The following is a 17,629-nucleotide window of genomic DNA, read 5'->3' as shown; positions in this document are numbered from 1 at the left end:
GCCCAATCAAAGGGCTGCATTGTGTGACATCAGAAACTCTTCCCTAACCGGACCTGCACCTGGTGCGGTACCAGTCGGTTGTCTGGGTTGCTCTAGAACCAGACGGAACATCAGCGATGAAAAAAAACTATTCTCATAAAAGTCCAGAGTTTCAGAAGTGATTCAGAATCACTTGGGAAAAAATGAAAATAAATCCGCCGTCTGTGCGCCTCCATTTTGTAACGATCTGACGTTGCTACGGAGACAGGACTGGAACATAAACAGTACCAAAACAAAGAAAAACTATGGAAACAAAAGATTAGGGTTAGGGTTAGGGTTAGGGTTGGTCCGGCCATGAAAGGAAACATTTGGACTAAAGGTCAGAGCTAAAGGTCAGAGCTAAAGGTCAGAGCTAAAGGTCAGAGCTAAAGGTTAGAGCTAAAGGTCAGAGCTAAAGGTCAGAGCTAAAGGTCAGAGCTAAAGGTCAGAGCTAAAGGTCAGAGCTAAAGGTTAGAGCTAAAGGTCAGAGCTAAAGGTCAGAGCTAAAGGTTAGAGCTAAAGGTCAGAGCTAAAGGTCAGAGCTAAAGGTCAGAGCTAAAGGTGATTGGTCAGAAGGTTGTGGGTGGGGCGTTATCTTTTAAGGAACGCTCATCCAACTTGGTGAGGGAAATATCAATATTTTTTGCAGTTCCTTTCTAAATAACTCCAAACACTAAAAACTCCTGGATGGAAATGGAAACATCAGAAGTTCCAGGTGTTTGGAATCAAAAATTGATTTGAATCAAAGGTGAGTTAGTAAAAGGTTCCCACCCCAATGAACTATTGTACTGACCCAACCCGACCCAACCCGAAACATTACAACCTTGTTTAAACTAGTAGTTCTTGAGCCTCGTCAGTACAACTGACGTCCTAGTCAAATCCCTCAGAACCACTGAGAAACACAAGCCACAGAGACACAAACACTACTTTAACAAAAGTTCAAACTTCCAGCCTTCAAAGAGCTGAAAGTACGATGACCTGTCAAAATAAAAGCACACATAAAGTTAATCTGTGGGTCAAAGGGCTAATGGACACGAACAGAACCACACAAACCAAGACATGGTACTTTCACAATAAAAGCACATAGGTTGGGGATCAATCCAGGTGCCTACAGTTATATGGAAAAAATATTTTACTATTTCAAAGTGAATAACTTTTAAAGTTTAGTTCTTTATGAATGAAGGAAGTACTCTTGGTCCAAACAGGTTCCTGACATGCAAACAAACGTTTCCTCTTCAGCTTCACTTATTTACAGACCTGAACAAAAACTCCCAGCTGTTCCTGGTGCTCAGATATGCAACTTTGTATTTTTGTAAAACCTAATTTATTAGAAAACAAACTGTTGTAGAGGTGTTTTTTTGTGTCTGATTTTCTTATTTAAGTGAAATTGTGACTAAAACTTTTAGGGTCATTTATCCGGAGAAACCATCACTTCCTTCTGTTTGTATCGATTTCAGACCAGTTCATGCTGCCGCTGCCGAAAACAAAATCTACATCTGCCGGGCAGGTGACTTTGCCCTGCAGGGCAGCAGGATGACGACGACTTCAGTCATTGACAGCATGTTTACTGAAACGTTCCTGAAGCGTGGCGTTAATCTCCCGACAGGAAGTCAGAGACGGCGGCTGGAAGGCAGAAGCCGCCGTCCATCAGCTCCTGTAACTTAATGCGTCTCCGTCCTGCATTAGCTGGATCTTCTGAGAGAAACGTGGAAGTGCTTCTGGGTTTCAAGCGGATCCATCTGCTATGTAAGAGTCAAACAGCAAGGACTTCAACTGACTTTAATATAAAATAAGAGAAAAGGAACATCACTAAACTACATTTGCAGCTGACGACATCTCTGCTACTTTTCACTCACATCTTTAACTGGCGATCCGGTAATTAAAGGGATAGTTTACCTTTTTAAGTGACGTTTATTGGCAGTGATAAGACATAAAAAGGTTATAAAAAGTTCAGAGATCCTACTGGATTCTAGTTTTTAGTTTTGTGAACATTCTACAAATTTTAATTAACTTCAGTTTATTACGATAGCGACATTTCACAACAAATGTCGACTTGAGGCACTTTAAAAAATATATTGAAACTATTCACAGTTATAAATCCATGCTTCAAGTTCAGGTTATTAATCAAATTAGTTTGAAATGTTTGTATCTACGGAAACCCAGCAGAGCATCGAGTTGTTATGCAGCATCACTCCTCCTGACCAGCAGGGGGCGACATGGGAAGGAAAAACTTCCCTTAAACAGGAAGAAACCTCCAGCAGAACCTGAACCAGGTTCAGAACCAGCAGAGAACCAGCTTCATGTCAGCCCGAACCAGAACGGCAGATCCAACTTGTGTTTTAGGCAAAATAATGCAGAACTGAAGAAACTTACAAGGACAGTAAGTTTCGAAATGTGCAGAGACACATAAAAATTGAATCCTAAACGTCACGTTTAGAGAATTCATCGGCAAAAAAAAGGTTGATTCAGGGCTTAGTTACAGCTTAAAGCCTCATCAGGGCGTCTGCCTCACAGACTGAACCTGTTTGCTGAAGTATCTGCTAACAGTTTCATTCTACAGCAGCAGCCAACAGGACCAAGCCTGCAGCATGAGAGCTAACATTTATTAGCATTTATCAAACACGGTGATGCTGAAAACCGCCGTCTTTCCTCATCCTCGCTGCAGTTTGTCCCGGCTAACACAGGAAACATTAGCTGGTCAGACGTGAAGTTGACACAAGACTGGAAGTTCTGATGCGTCAGCATTTAATTCATCTCTGACCTCTGACCTCTCAGTTGACCTGTGAACCAGGCTGCCATAAACAGCTGAGTGCTCTGGCCAGGCTGGTAAATGGAGGCACACACACACACACACACACACACACACACACACACACACACACACACACACACACACACACACACACACACACACACACACCTGATCACACACAGGCATGCAGCAGCTCCGTCCTGCTCCACTGATATTGCGATGTGTCGGCGGCATGCAGGGATCGATGCGCGTCCGTTTAGTTTATCGCTGGTCGGCAGCATGTTGCTTTGATTTAACGCTGAGGTCAAGCAGGGGTCACTGGCGTCTACCTGTAAAATTGTATTTTTACCTGATAAACGATCAATCTGAGTGCTGGACACGGACCTCAATCTTTTTAAGATTATAGTGTCAGACTGGAGCTTCTGTCACGTTCATATTTCTGTTTATAGTCATTAATTTAAGGTTTAAATTCATTTCAGAATAAAATCAAGATAATACAGAACTGAATAGTTTTCGCGTGACAAAAACATTGTAGCTGGCAGCCATCTTGATAGATATGAGCATGCTCTCTGCATGTGATGTCACGGCGCGCTCGCCTGCGCATGCAGAACTCATTTAGGTCATTTGTGAACGACCACATACACAAAAATCAGATTTCACAAAAAATCTGTCTTGTTCATTAAGACCTGCAGTGTGTTCTTACGGAGGCCTGCAGGGGACATGGACAGTTTTCCTTTTGCGTTCCCTTGCAATGATCTACTGATCAGTTATGTGGCATAGTTAAATCCTGTCAGCCCTTCTTGCAGCAGCCGATGGACTTTCTGCTTTAATAAAACGTTATGTGAGGTTTTTCCATGAATGTTCATATCTCCTAGTGAAATATCTGACATTTTATATATTTTCTTTTGGGATAGAAAAGCACCAAAAACCCGATATAAACAGAAACTTTCTCCAAGTAGGAAAGAAATAAAAATACATCCAAACTATTTGGACTATTTCTGAGTTATTATCTGACAGTTTTGATTGTGTCTCTGTTGTGCTGGTCTGAGATATTAACATAACCGTGTACTGAAGCAGAAAGTATGGCAGCCTGTAGGAAAAGCTTGCAGGATTTAATTATGCCACATGAGCTGATCAGTGAAGGTAAAATAATTTATTTCCCATGTCCCCTGCAGGGCTCCATAGGTTCTAGCCTAACAGTTGCTATGACAACAATAAACAAACCGCAAGTAGCTCTGGTCCTATAAAGTCCTTCTAAACAATATAAGTACTAAAGAAGTACTTCAGTTTTAATCGTCAGTGATATTTACTGCAGTACTTTCTGCAGAACTAGCACCGATAGCTTAGCTACTGTAGCTTCTACCTGCTAGCTAGCATGTAGCCTACTGTAGCTTCTACCTGCTAGCTAGCATGTAGCCTACTGTAGCTTCTACCTGCTAGCTAGCATGTAGCCTACTGTAGCTTCTACCTGCTAGCTAGCATGTAGCCTACTGTAGCTTCTACCTGCTAGCTAGCATGTAGCCTACTGTAGCTTCTATCTGCTAGCTAGCATGTAGCCTACTGTAGCTTCTACCTGCTAGCTAGCATGTAGCCTACTGTAGCTTCTATCTGCTAGCTAGCATGTAGCCTACTGTAGCTTCTACCTGCTAGCTAGCATGTAGCCTACTGTAGCTTCTACCTGCTAGCTAGCTTTTAGCCTACTGTAGCTTCTATCTGCTAGCTAGCATGTAGCCTACTGTAGCTTCTATCTGCTAGCTAGCATGTAGCCTACTGTAGTTTCTATCTGCTAGATAGCATGTAGCCTACTGTAGCTTCTACCTGCTAGCTAGCTTTTAGCCTACTGTAGCTTCTATCCGCTAGCTAGCATGTAGCCTACTGCAGTTACTCCATGCAGTCCCTCTGCCGGTCGGCAGAACCTCATGTTTGACACCAAGAGTTTGTACGTCCTCTAGGAATCCGTCTGAACTTTGAGTGTCTGGATTTGAGGCTGTGAATCTCCTCCATGCTGGATAAACTCTTCCTGGTCACTAAGCAGTGAACTTTGACCCAGAGGAGGTCAGAGGCAGCTCGTTGGCTCCGTCTCATACGGGTCCATCCCCACTGCTCACATCTCCTGTAGAGAGATTCTCCCATCGTCCTGATGCTTCGCCACCAAGATGGCGCCGATCACTTCCTGTTCAGATTTGTGGGAACTATGATCTTAAAAAGAAATTAAAGTCTCCATTATAAATATTAAAAATGCTTCATAACACAAATCCACATTTTGAGGATGTCAGTTTGAGAAATGTTGAAGGTCATGAATCATTCTAGATGTTTTGTTGTTGATCTGTCACCAAATGACCAAATCTTTTATCTCTGCTCCAAAAAAACCAAACACCGTCCATGAAGAGCATGTTTCTGTTTTCAGTAATAATCCAGCAGCAGAGCCGCTCTGAGCGCGCTCAGTCCGCCCCCCGGCCCTCTGGGCCCACTTTACTCCTTAAGGGATCCAGCAACTGGCCCCGGTTCTGATCCAGTCCACAGAACTCTCTGTGGGCTTCCACCCGGCTCTGGGGTTACAGTTCAAAGTGCATTCACTTCCAGGGATCACTTCTGGTCAACTGACCCTCTCCGTTTCCCAGAATTCTCTGCTCCAACACAGTGATTATGATCGCAGCCTAAAGACTGAACAACTGCTGTCCTCTGGTTCTCCTGGTGGTCACTGCATAGAGTGGTCATCTGTTGACCTTTGACCTGAAGGTCTGAAGGACTGGAGGAGTCAGACAAACTGGACTTTCATTTCATCACTCAGCCTGAAGTTTCTGTGAACATTTTTCAGTCTAAGGAACCAAACAGCATAAAGCTGGTTTACTTCAGGGTCCGTAGGAAAACTGGACGCTTTTTAAACGAGTCGTTTCTGAACATGAGACAGAAGTGACCCAGCTTTTCCAGAGGAAGGCGAGCCGCGAGCTCGCTAACAAGAACAGAGCGATCTTAAAAGGGAATCAGACCTTAAAATATTAAAAATGATTCCTTTAGATGTCTCATTCCTCTCTGGAACGTCTCAGCTGCTTGTTCTGACGCCAGACCAACATCCTCATCTGCAGCCGGCCTTCAGAGCTCCTGGCAGCAAATCAGAACGGATTTGCACCTACGTTTCCTCTCTAATTAGCAGATCAAGGCTGCAATGTGCCAAACCTGATTACTAATTCCCAGGATGAAAATCCGGGGTCTCATATTTCACAATAATTCATCTGCATGCCGACAGTTTAATAAATATAATCGAGGATCCATTCAAACACATGTTCTCCAGATCCAGGCGGGAGAAGTTTCTGCTCCGCTTTCCATCCAAGAATCTTTCCAGTTTTGCTGTGAAACGAAAAAAATCCTTGAAAAAAACATTTTTAAATATCAGAATTTAAATCAATGAATTATTACTGATAACGTCTTAACTTGATGAAGCTTAAGAAATGTAGCAAGGAGATCATTTACAGTTAATCAGGGTCATCTGCAATTAAAAATCTGCAGATGACCTTTGACCCTTAAAGTGGACAGTAAGTTTGTGAAATGAGTAACTAACGCTTCAGTTAATTAGTTCTGATAATAAAGACAAGAAGTCCAGATGATAAAATCTGACCCAGAAGCATAAAAAGCTCCAGGTTTTTGCCTCATCAGAACACAAACTGACAGTTTCCACATTTTAGGCTCATCAATTGTTTTGTTGGCCACATTTGTACCTTCATTGATTTAAGATTAGGAGCCGAATAAAATCATTTCTGGGGACACAAACGGCCCCAGAACCACACTTTGGACACCCTGGGTGTAAAGCTGGTTCTGGTTCTGGAGGCTGAAGCTAACAGCTGGCCCGATGGGGACAGAACTCTGGTACCGTTCACTTTGAGTCACTTTAAGGTTCACGTAAAATATGATTTTAATGATTTTTAGAAAAATGATTCAATGTGATTTTATTTGGCGACTATTTTCACAGGAAGTGAAGACCGACCGTGAATCTGCATTTTATCTAATTGTTTGGCTTGAAGCTGTGACATTTATGAACGAATAACTTGATGAATAACTCAGATTTGTCACTGTGTTCAGAGGAATCAGACCTGATTCCTCTGAACTGGATCCATCCCACCAGCAGAGGCCTCAGAGTCTCTGGGCTTTTCTCTGCAGGGAGCCGATGGCCTCCACGGACAGCCCGCTTCCTCTATGCTCATCTGCTGAAGGATCTGCATCATGACTTGGATCAGTAACTTAGTCACTTATCGGTTAAATAACCAGTTCTTTATGAGGAATGATTTGTTTAGACCTCAGAAAGAAATGACCTCCATGGTTTTGTAGAGCAGAAAGTTTCTGCAGACAGTTTATTAAAGACGTTATGCAGACAAACGGATGGCCTGCCACTGGAGCGCATCGCTCTAAACTCTCATATTGATGGGAAAACGGATTCTGGGCTCAGGTATCAGTTTCATATCAACAGGACAGTAGAGAGGCGATGCAGATATCAGGTCAGGAATTAAAATGAATCCCCTCCTGTATTAATAGACTGGACAATTAGTCCAGTCTATTAATGTTAGAGTTCAAATTAAATGTTCTACATCATGTTCTCATGCGTGAACTTATTATGGTGTTAATGAAAAAGCAGTGAAGAACCAGTTCACCAGACAGTGACTGGAAATCATTGGACTCCTGAGTCTCAATAAAGGTGGCAAAACCGTATTTATTTCAATTCTTCTGCCACATAAAACCCACCGTTTTAGGGCTTACATTACATTACATGATATTACAAATATCTTCAAAGGTTTCCTCTACAGTCAGACTTCAGTCCGTTTTCTTCTCAGAGCGATGCGTTCGGAGCGATGCGTTCAGAGCGATGCGTTCAGAGCGATGTGTTCGGAGCGATGCGTTCGGAGCGATGCGTTCAGAGCGATGCGATGCGTTCAGAGCGATGCGATGCGTTCAGAGCGATGCGATTCGTTCAGAGCGATTCGTTCAGAGCGATGCATTCAGAGCGATGCGATGCGTTGAGAGCGATGCGTTGAGAGCGATGCGTTGAGAGCGATGCGTTCAGAGCGATGCGATGCATTCAGAGCGATGCGTTCAGAGCGATGCGATGCATTCAGAGAGCAATGCGATGCATTCAGAGCGATGCGTTCAGAGCGATGCGATGCGTTCAGAGCGATGCGTTCAGAGCGATGATGCATTCAGAGCGATGCGTTCAGAGCGATGCGATGCGTTCAGAGCGATGCGTTTCAGAGCGATGCGATGCGTTCAGAGCGATGTGTTCGGAGCGATGCGATGCGTTCAGAGCGATGCGATGCGTTCGGAGCGATGCGTTCGGAGCGATGCGTTCGGAGCGATGCGATGCGTTCGGAGCGATGCGATGCGTTCGGAGCGATGCGATGCGTTCGGAGCGATGTGTTCGGAGCGATGCGATGCGTTCGGAGCGATGCGATGCGTTCGGAGCGATGCGTTCAGAGCGATGTGTTCGGAGCGATGCGTTCGGAGCGATGCGTTCGGAGCGATGCGTTCGGAGCGATGCGATGCGTTCGGAGCGATGCGTTCGGAGCGATGCGTTCTGAGCGATGCGTTCGGAGCGATGCGTTCGGAGCGATGCGTTCTGAGCGATGCGTTCGGAGCGATGCGATGCGTTCGGAGCGATGCGATGCGTTCGGAGCGATGTGTTCGGAGCGATGCGTTCGGAGCGATGCGATGCGTTCGGAGCGATGCGTTCGGAGCGATGCGTTCGGAGCGATGAGTTCAGAGCGATGCGTTCAGAGCGATGTGCGTTCAGCGACAGGCCAGACTTTTCTCTGCATAACACCTGTTCTGTTCCCTGAGAGCTGGACTTGACTTGATTCCTGCTTTAGAAGCACAGAGATGAGAGCAAAATCAGATTTGCTTTGTTTAATAGCCCAGTACTTTCCTTGAAGGTCAAAGGTTAATGGTCAATAAGAAGCAAGTCCCACTCAGGAGGAAATGGAGACGTTTCAGCTGCGGATGTTCAGGCATTAGATTCATCCAAACCCTGACGAAGGGAGACGAGTCCAAACTGACAGCAAAAATAAAACATATTCAGCATATTCTCATCTTTCTTTGCTTTTAGTAAAGGCTGCTTCACACCGAGTTAGTTAGTTAGTTAGTTAGTTAGTTAGTTAGTTAATTATTAGTTAGTTAGTTAGTTAGTTAGTTAGTTAGTTAGTTAGTAGTTAGTTAGTTAGTTAGTTAGTTAGTTTGTTAGTTAGTTAGCGTCCTGCAGAGCGGCTCCTCCATCCTTCAGCTGAGCTGTGATGCATCGTCAGTCCCAACACTTGGAACTGCTAATAGAGTGCATTGAATGCATCATATGAACAATAGCAGCCACAGGATCAATAGGCAGTGAAAGGAGCAGATAATATGATATCGATGGAGCTGCAATTACTGCGATGTTTAGCAGATGTGTTTGATTTTGAGGTTGTGTGTGAGGAGCCATGCATGCAGGCGTGAACCTGAGTTAATTAATCTTTTCACAACATAAATGTATATTTTTCCAGTTTACATCTTCTGGGTTTGCAGCAGCAAGTGTCAGGCCTGCAGGAAATCAATGACAGACTCAGCAGGATCTTAATGTTATGACTTTAGTTCATCTATGAATGGACTCAGATATCTATATGATTTATAAACAAGCAACAATCCTCCTTACACATCAGAACCTGTAGTTATTCTTAGGATGATTTAGAACGTCATGCTGTTGACCGGACGGTTGTTGAATAACTCATTCATTCGCTGTCGATGGGCCAAGTCCAAACTGACATTAATCGTCTTTCCATGTTTTTTCTGTGTATTTTGAAATGTCGCATTACAAAAATTCAAAATGACTTTTTTAATTTTAAAGTTAATTTTAAAGTTTTTTTGCTTGATTTGGTTTTTTGGCTTTTCAGAAAAAGAATTAATGAAACACGGAAACATGGTAGCTAACCGTCAGCTGAATAGATGTTGATGTAGTGAACCCTCCTATCCACTGGTGGCGCTGTGCCTTACCAGAGGAGCCTAACTCTGAAAAATGCAGGGGAAGAAGCGCTAGATTCATGTTCTACTTCCTATGAAGGAAGTAGAACATTTCAAATCTCAACCAGGTCAAGATAAATCATAGAAACGTTCACAAAATCCTGGACAGACCCTGGAAAGACTTAATTCTTTGAAGGAATCATCGACTGCAGACAGTTTGTTTCTGATTTTATCAACACGTTCTGACATTCAGGATCCAGAGGTCAGAAAGAATGGCCTAGTCAAAGTCCAGATCTAAATCCAACTGGGAGTCTGAGACAAGACTTGAAAACTGATGTTCTCCATCTAATCTGGTGCGAGGTCAGAACCGGGTCAGAACTGGTCCGCCCGTCCAGGAACGAAAACGTACCGACTCCATTTTGCCTTCATTTGCTCTAAATGGTGTTTTATTGCTGAAGAATAAAAATGTGTTTATTGTGCTAAATATGAATTTATTAATAATGAATCAGAGCAGCTGAACTGCAGTAAAACAAGATAAACCCTTAAAATTACTGCTGGAATTATTAGACTGAAAACTCACATCGAGTTTGTTTAGGCTGGGTTAAAATATTTCATTTTCATGAAATCATAGATTTATTAAACTTCAGCCTTTACCAACCCGGGATGGTTTTGCGTTTTGTTGTTATGGTCATAAATGAAACGGTAAGCCACGCTGAGCGAGGCTGAAGCTGACTCTAAGTTGGTTTATTGATTTCATAAAAAGCACATCCAGGAGATTTGTGAGCGCTTCTCCTGATTTTTAATCAAAACAGATTTTTTTAAGGGACATTTGCAGCTAATCTTCTTGGGAAATTCATAAAGTTTCAAAATAAAACCAGTTCATGTAAGTTACAGATACATTAACATGTCTCTGTTGTGGTGACACTTTAGAAATATTTGTCAGGAATTTTGATAATATTTTCCTAAATTAAACCACTTACAAAATCTACAATAGAAGAAAAAGATGAGAAAAAACAGGCAGCCATATTGGACACGCAAAATAGTAACTGAAAGAACTTAACTGTATTTTTATGTTTATATAACGCAGATAATAATGTGACATCAAGTAAGACCGAGGGAGACGAGTTAGCATCAGCTTTTCAGTTTATTTTTTTTAACCTTTTTTTGGGAAAATTTGCAATAAACTATTATAAATTAGAATGAAAAATGGAGGGATCTGATGGTTTCAATCTTGGAATCACAAAAACCTGGACAGATTAAATGTGATTTCCTCCTTCAGTTGGGTCGACCCGGTTCTACTGGAACCAGAACATCTGCTCCACCTCCAGCTGCTGTGGTTCTGACCCAAACCAGCCTGTTCCCCTCCTGGCCCGTGGGGGCGCTGCACCAACAACCACTGCAGGAAACGACACTGAAACCTCTGAAGACACTGAGAGCAACTTCCTGTTTCACCAGATGAAACAAGATGGAGGCGTCAGAGTTTAGTGATTTCTCTTTAGTGTTTGGCTGAAGACCAGGAGCCATTTCTGCTGCTAACGCTAGGCTAGCATGTTAGCCTTGGTTACCCAGAATGCCCTGCACTGTAGTCCACTTCCTGCTTTTGGAGCGCTCTCTGGTCCGCTTGGCTTTCACATTCAAACAGAACCAGACTGAGGTATGGAGGACCAGAGGTCAGAGGTCGATTAGCGTTAACAACTCACCAATGGACTGGATTTTATAAAAAAGTGGACTGGAGTCAGATTAAAGCGGACTGGAGTCGGGTTAAAGCGGACTGGAGTCGGATTAAAGCGGACTGGAGTCAGATTAAAGCGGACTGGAGTCGGATTGAAGCGGACTGGAGTCGGATTAAAGCGGACTGGAGTCAGATTAAAATGAACTGGAGTCAGATTAAAGCGGACTGGAGTCAGATTAAAGCGGACTGGAGTCGGATTAAAGCGGACTGGAGTCAGGTTAAAGCGGACTGGAGTAGGGTTAAAGCGGACTGGAGTCGGGTTAAAGCGGACTGGAGTCATTAAAGCGGACTGGAGTCAGATTAAAGCGGACTGGAGTCAGATTAAAGCGGACTGGAGTCGGATTGAAGCGGACTGGAGTCGGATTAAAGCGGACTGGAGTCGGATTAAAATGAACTGGAGTCGGATTAAAACGAACTGGAGCTGAATTAAACGGACTGGAGTCAGATTAAAGCGAACTGAACAGAATTGAAGAATGATGCAGAGTTGGATCTGAGGAACAGAACGCCTGATCTAGTCTCTAATCGTGTCTGCAGCTTCAGGATCTCTGTCTCCGTTTTGACTCGTCAGTGGGTTGATTTCTCTTTACCATTTTTCAGTCTCAGTTTAACCCCTGCCAGACTGCTGTTGCCATCCTGACACTATGCATCAGACGCACCCTGGTCTGGCTTCCCACAGGCTCCGGATCTCTCTGTGTGTTCCTCTGCAGAACCGCAGCTCTGAACCCAGTTCCCCTCCCTGTCTGTGATGGTCTGGGCTGGCTGCTGAGGCCAAGCTAATGCTCTGCAGTACATGATGGCCCTGACTAGGATGGGGCCATAATTCGTTCCATTCCTTTTTATTAAACTCATAGCCACACTGTTATTAGTGCCTGGTGAGAGAAGCTGCTCTGTAACAGCATGATGTCTTCCATATGTGATGTTACTAACATCCCAAGGCCCAGCACTACATCTCAAGACTAAAAGAGATGCAAAATCTTTTCCCTCTAATTGCAGAGTTTGGTTTAAGCAGAACCTAAATGACATCCAACTGGATTTGGGATCAGAGCAACATGGTTTGCCTTCACACACGTCAAATGCATGGCAGCCTGGCCGTCCATGTGGCGCTCTGAAAAACTTCCATTCTGAAGAACAATTTGCTCATCGAATCACGTTTATCTGAGAAAAGCTACAACACTGCAGGAGTCTTTAGAAGTGAATGAAACTGGGGCTAGTAAGTTAGCTAACACAACTAATATTAGTTCAAAACTGTTTCCCCATTATAAAAAGTTTAGATTTTTAAAAATCTTGGAAAGGTCTATATAGATATGATCATGAAAAGATGCTTCTGTTGAAGCAGAATCACTTTTTCTCTAGCATATACCTTTAACCAGATTAGCTCCAGTTGGAATCATGTAAAGGCTTAGCTAGCTTAAGGTAACTTAGCTAACATTTCAGAAAATGTGTCTGGTATTTAGCTGCTTAATAGTCATTAATCAGATTTGATGGTTGGTATTATCTAAGCTCAACTGTTGACCTGTCACCTCTGTCAGTAGCACCGGTTCTGGTTTGCTAGTTTAGCAAGTTAGCCTGGTCATCATATGAATATTTACTTAAAATATGAAGAAAACAAAAAGTACACTGATAAATTTTTCAAAGAGTAAAAATTTGAGGAATATGTCATTTAATTTCATTTGTGTTAAAAAAAATGAAAGAATTTTGATGCGACCTCAACTAGCTTAGCCATAATTTACTCTGGCTAACATCTGGATATTGAAAAAGACATTGAAAAGACATGAACGGTGAAAGTGCTTTTGCATTAAATTGCTTTGGCTCTACCATATAGATACATTTCGGTACTTTTACAAAGATGATGCCCAATCAGCCCAAAGTTACAGGTTTAGTTTTTAATAGATGAAGTAGCTAGCTAAGGTAGCGCTCAAAATCTGTTGAAGTGATAAACACCTTCAGTCAGACATCGATAGTCTGACTGAAGCTGTTTAGCGTAGATGAAACAAGACATTGTGCCTCCACACATGAGGATAAAATAATGGTGCAAATAAACCAATAAATGATCATGATACAGGGGAAAGACTTGTGTTGCTGGTTGGTCTCTTAAATTCAATATGGAAATGATCAGAAATACTAAAACCAATCTTCTTTGTTATTACAGTGTGCATGAAGGTGAGTTTCACGTCCCTCCATTGGTGTTTTACGTCCCTCTGCGAGGCCCTCGCCCCACCATTTGGAACCACTGAATTACAGAACAAAATAAACTGAAATAATTTACATTTTTGTGTCAAAGTCTTTCATGTTTGAATCAGAAAAACGTTCTCCACTCCCAGGTTTACCTTTAATAGATGTTAGAATTGTGTGGTGAAGCTCAGACATTCTGGATGATCAAATTGTTTTTCTGCATGCAGTTGTCGCATCGCCGCTGACGGTGTTTTCTGCAGGTCATCAGTCCCAGATGCTGTAAAATCAGCGGCTAATCGAAGCGGCGCTGCCGTCCCCCACATGGTCAACCACAAATCTCCTTCATATGTACGGCTTTACGGCGACGCTCAGAGAAATAGAACAATTTCACTGTTCAGAGGAACAAGTGTGACAAAAACATGAACGCTCCTGTTGTATGTTTCATTCAGAATAACTGAAGAAACATGTTTCATGCTGAAATATTGAATAGCCTGTTTTTAAATGATAACAGCTTCCTGAGGTCAAAGGTGAAGGAGATGAACCTTTAGGTATCAACTTAGTTAGAATGGCAGAAACTATTGGAATAATGTTTAAAATAAAAGATTTAATAAATGCAGGTTTCCATATAACATGATTTGTCATTTTCCGCACAAATCTGCAGAAATGCAAATGAAACCACTGATATAATACTTTTAATTTAAAGTTATACTTTAACATTACTTTAATGTTATACTGTAAATAATGTATAAAACACTGAACAAAAGTTTCCTTCTGGAATTTTGAAATTATTACAGTAAAGAAAGAGTAAATACAATTCCCCAAGTTTGTCATATCTGAACATTTAAAGAGAAAAGTAAATTAAAATCCTGATGTGTTTCAGTTATCAGTGTGAAACTCTGGAATAAATTGTCAGGATGTGGTGTGTAGATGAGGTGGTGAGGCAGGCGCTGGAGACCCAGGTAAGGTGAATAATGAAATTTAATAAATAAGGTGTCCACAAAAACAGTGAACAGAGTGGTCCGCAGCCAGGCAGCTCGGCTGAGCGGAAGCCAGGGCTCAACACCGGCAGCAACTGGTCTTACGGGCGGAAACATGCAACAGCATAGGACAAAACGCCAACGGTACGACAAGGAACAAAGGAGGGACTAAATACACTGAGGGTAATCAGGGGAACAAGACACACCTGGGAACAATCAAGGGGAAGACAGGACAACGAGGAGACTCAGGACACAGAAAACTCAAATAAACACAACAGAAAAACACGAATCATGACATCAACGAAAAGATCTCAAATGATGAGCTCTGAAAAAAGCCTTAAAATGTCAAATTAGTTAAGCTTATACTGTTAGGTAAATGTATGCATGTGAGTTTACATATGTAAATGTAAATGTATGCGTACTTATGTCTAATTGGCTTCAACATGTTTACTTATTAGTAAATTATTGGTTTGTTAAATAGTATTTAATTTTATTTCTTTTTTGTAACTTTTACTAAAAGCAAGTTAATCTGAAAATCTGAACTGCTGCAACTCTGGATCCTGTTCAGCTGAAAATATAAAGATATCCATCTGCGGCTCTTTCCCAGTAAAAATGACGAATGGACAGAAAGTGTGTGAACAGCATGAAGCCGACAGCAGCAGGAGATCAGCCGCGTTTTTACCCTGAGCTGCTGAAGCTGTTTGACTGCAGCACAAAGCTGACACACACGCAGCAAAACGCAGTGCAAAACACACAACCTGAGCAAAACACACAACCTGAGCAAAACACACAACCTGAGCGAAACACACAACCTGAGCAAAACACACAACCTGAGCAAAACACAACCTGAGCGAAACACACAACCTGAGCGAAACACACAACTGAGCAAAACACACAACCTGAGCAAAACACACAACCTGAGCAAAACACACAACCTGAGCAAAACACACAACCTGAGCAAAACACACAACCTGAGCAAAACACACAACCTGAGCAAAACACACAACCTGAGCAAAACACACAACCTGAGCAAAACACACAACCTGAGCCGCCGTTCCATGTGAGGTCAGCCAGTCAAAGGTTACAGAACATGTTCCACATGGAAGAAGTTTCCAGCTAAAGGCAGGCGCTGGTTCTGACCCGTTGACCCGTTTATGAACAGTTAGCGAAACGCAGCGTTAGCCGTCCAACAGCAATCAGGTTAGAAAACATAAAAACTTCACTGGTCACAGATTCCTTATTAAAACTGTTAATAAAAACAGAACAAAGAACCTGGAAATGACAGGAAGAGCAAAACAAACAGAAAGAAACCTGGTTCTGGTTCTGTTCAGGTTCTGGTTCTCTTCAGGTTCTGGTTCCGTTCAGGTTCTGGTTCTGTTCAGGTTCTGGTTCTCTTCAGGTTCTGGTTCTGTTCTGGTTCTGGTTCTGTTCAGGTTCTGTTTCTGGTTCTGGTTCTGGTTCTGGTTCTGTTCAGGTTCTGTTTCTGGTTCTGGTTCAGGTTCTGGTTCTGTTCAGGTTCTGGTTCTCTTCAGGTTCTGTTCTGGTTCAGGTTCTGGTTCTGTTCAGGTTCTGGTTCTTGTTCTGTTCAGGTTCTGGTTCTTGTTCTGTTCAGGTTCTGGTTCTGTTCTGGTTCAGGTTCTGGTTCTGGTTCAGGTTCTGGTTCTGTTCAGGTTTTGGTTCTCTTCAGGTTCTGTTTCTGTTCTGCTTCAGGTTCTGGTTCTGTTTTGGTTCTGTTCAGGTTCTGGTTCCTGATAAAAGTCGTCAGCCTCTCCAGCAGGTGGTTACACAAGATTAAAGTGTCTTCAGTCAGAAGCTTCTTCAGAGTAGTTGGAACACTGACTGCTATTTTCAGCCCACATCTATGGCAAGTCGTTTCACATCAAATCGGTTTTGTCTGACTGTTTACATTTCAGGACTTTGACTAGACACAGACTCATTGTGATTTTGATGGATGTTTACGTTCCTGCAGTTTGTGTGTTTGGTTCTGGAGAACAGAACCTGCTGCCGTCGACCCAGTAGCAAAATGAAAACGGAGCATTTTTCACTTTTTCATTTAAGTTTCTAAATGCTCATTAAATCTGGGGCATTTTGGCTTGAGAGAATAATTTCTTCACATATCAGTGACGTCAATCTAACAATTATTATTTCAATATATCTGAAATAGAAAAGTTGTCTGGATTAAAATGTTCAAATATTTCCAATCTGGAAACATGCTGTAAGTGTGCTGATTACAATAAAGAGTAAATGTCGTTTCAGAATGTTTCCTCTGTATGTCCTAAAATGTCATGTTTCTTGCTGCCAAGTTGCCACAGAACGAAAGTCACCAAACAAGGCGGTTAAATCATCAAACAGCAGATCAGAAAGCGGGTCTCAGCCAGAACAGAACGGCCGTCCTCCATGTCATTAAATGCATTCATGGCTCGCTCTGCCTCCCGGGGACAAAGCCTGCATGCTGGACGCAGGCTGCAGCAGCTGCAGCTGCAGCTGCAGCTGCAGGCAGGTGGCAGGGAAATTACAGCAGACTCTGGCTGGACTTCTTCCAGGTCAGAGAAGCCAATAAAGCGGCGGCTCTCCTGCCAGCGACTGCTATATGGCTGTGGAGGCGCGCCATGCCAGGATATTGCTCACTGTGTGCGGGACAGTACGTTTTATTAGTCGGATTATATAAAATAATGCAAATTGGATTCAGTAGGTCATTAAAGAACTGAAACCTGCCGGGTTTTGAACAAAAGCTCCGTTGTTTTTAAAGCGTGAGAACAGAAAGTGAAACATGTCAGAGGGAACATCCTCCATCAGCTCTGCTCTGATCCAGACGATCCAAACGTCCAGTTCAGACGGCCTGAGCTCAGCGCTGCCCTCATGTCTTCATGTTTCTATGACGGCACGTCTCTTAACCAAGAAAACCTGGGGATGAAAATCTGCATCTCCGTTTATGATCATTTTAATGTTGGAGTAGAAAGCAAAGAATGTAACGAAAACATTCAGTGTTGTTATTCCTTATTCACAGGA

Source organism: Poeciliopsis prolifica, unplaced genomic scaffold (genome assembly GCF_027474105.1).
Source record: "Poeciliopsis prolifica strain line A6 unplaced genomic scaffold, Auburn_PproV2 SCAFFOLD049, whole genome shotgun sequence".
Classification (NCBI taxonomy): domain Eukaryota; kingdom Metazoa; phylum Chordata; class Actinopteri; order Cyprinodontiformes; family Poeciliidae; genus Poeciliopsis; species Poeciliopsis prolifica.
This window is presented reverse-complemented; position numbering follows the sequence as displayed.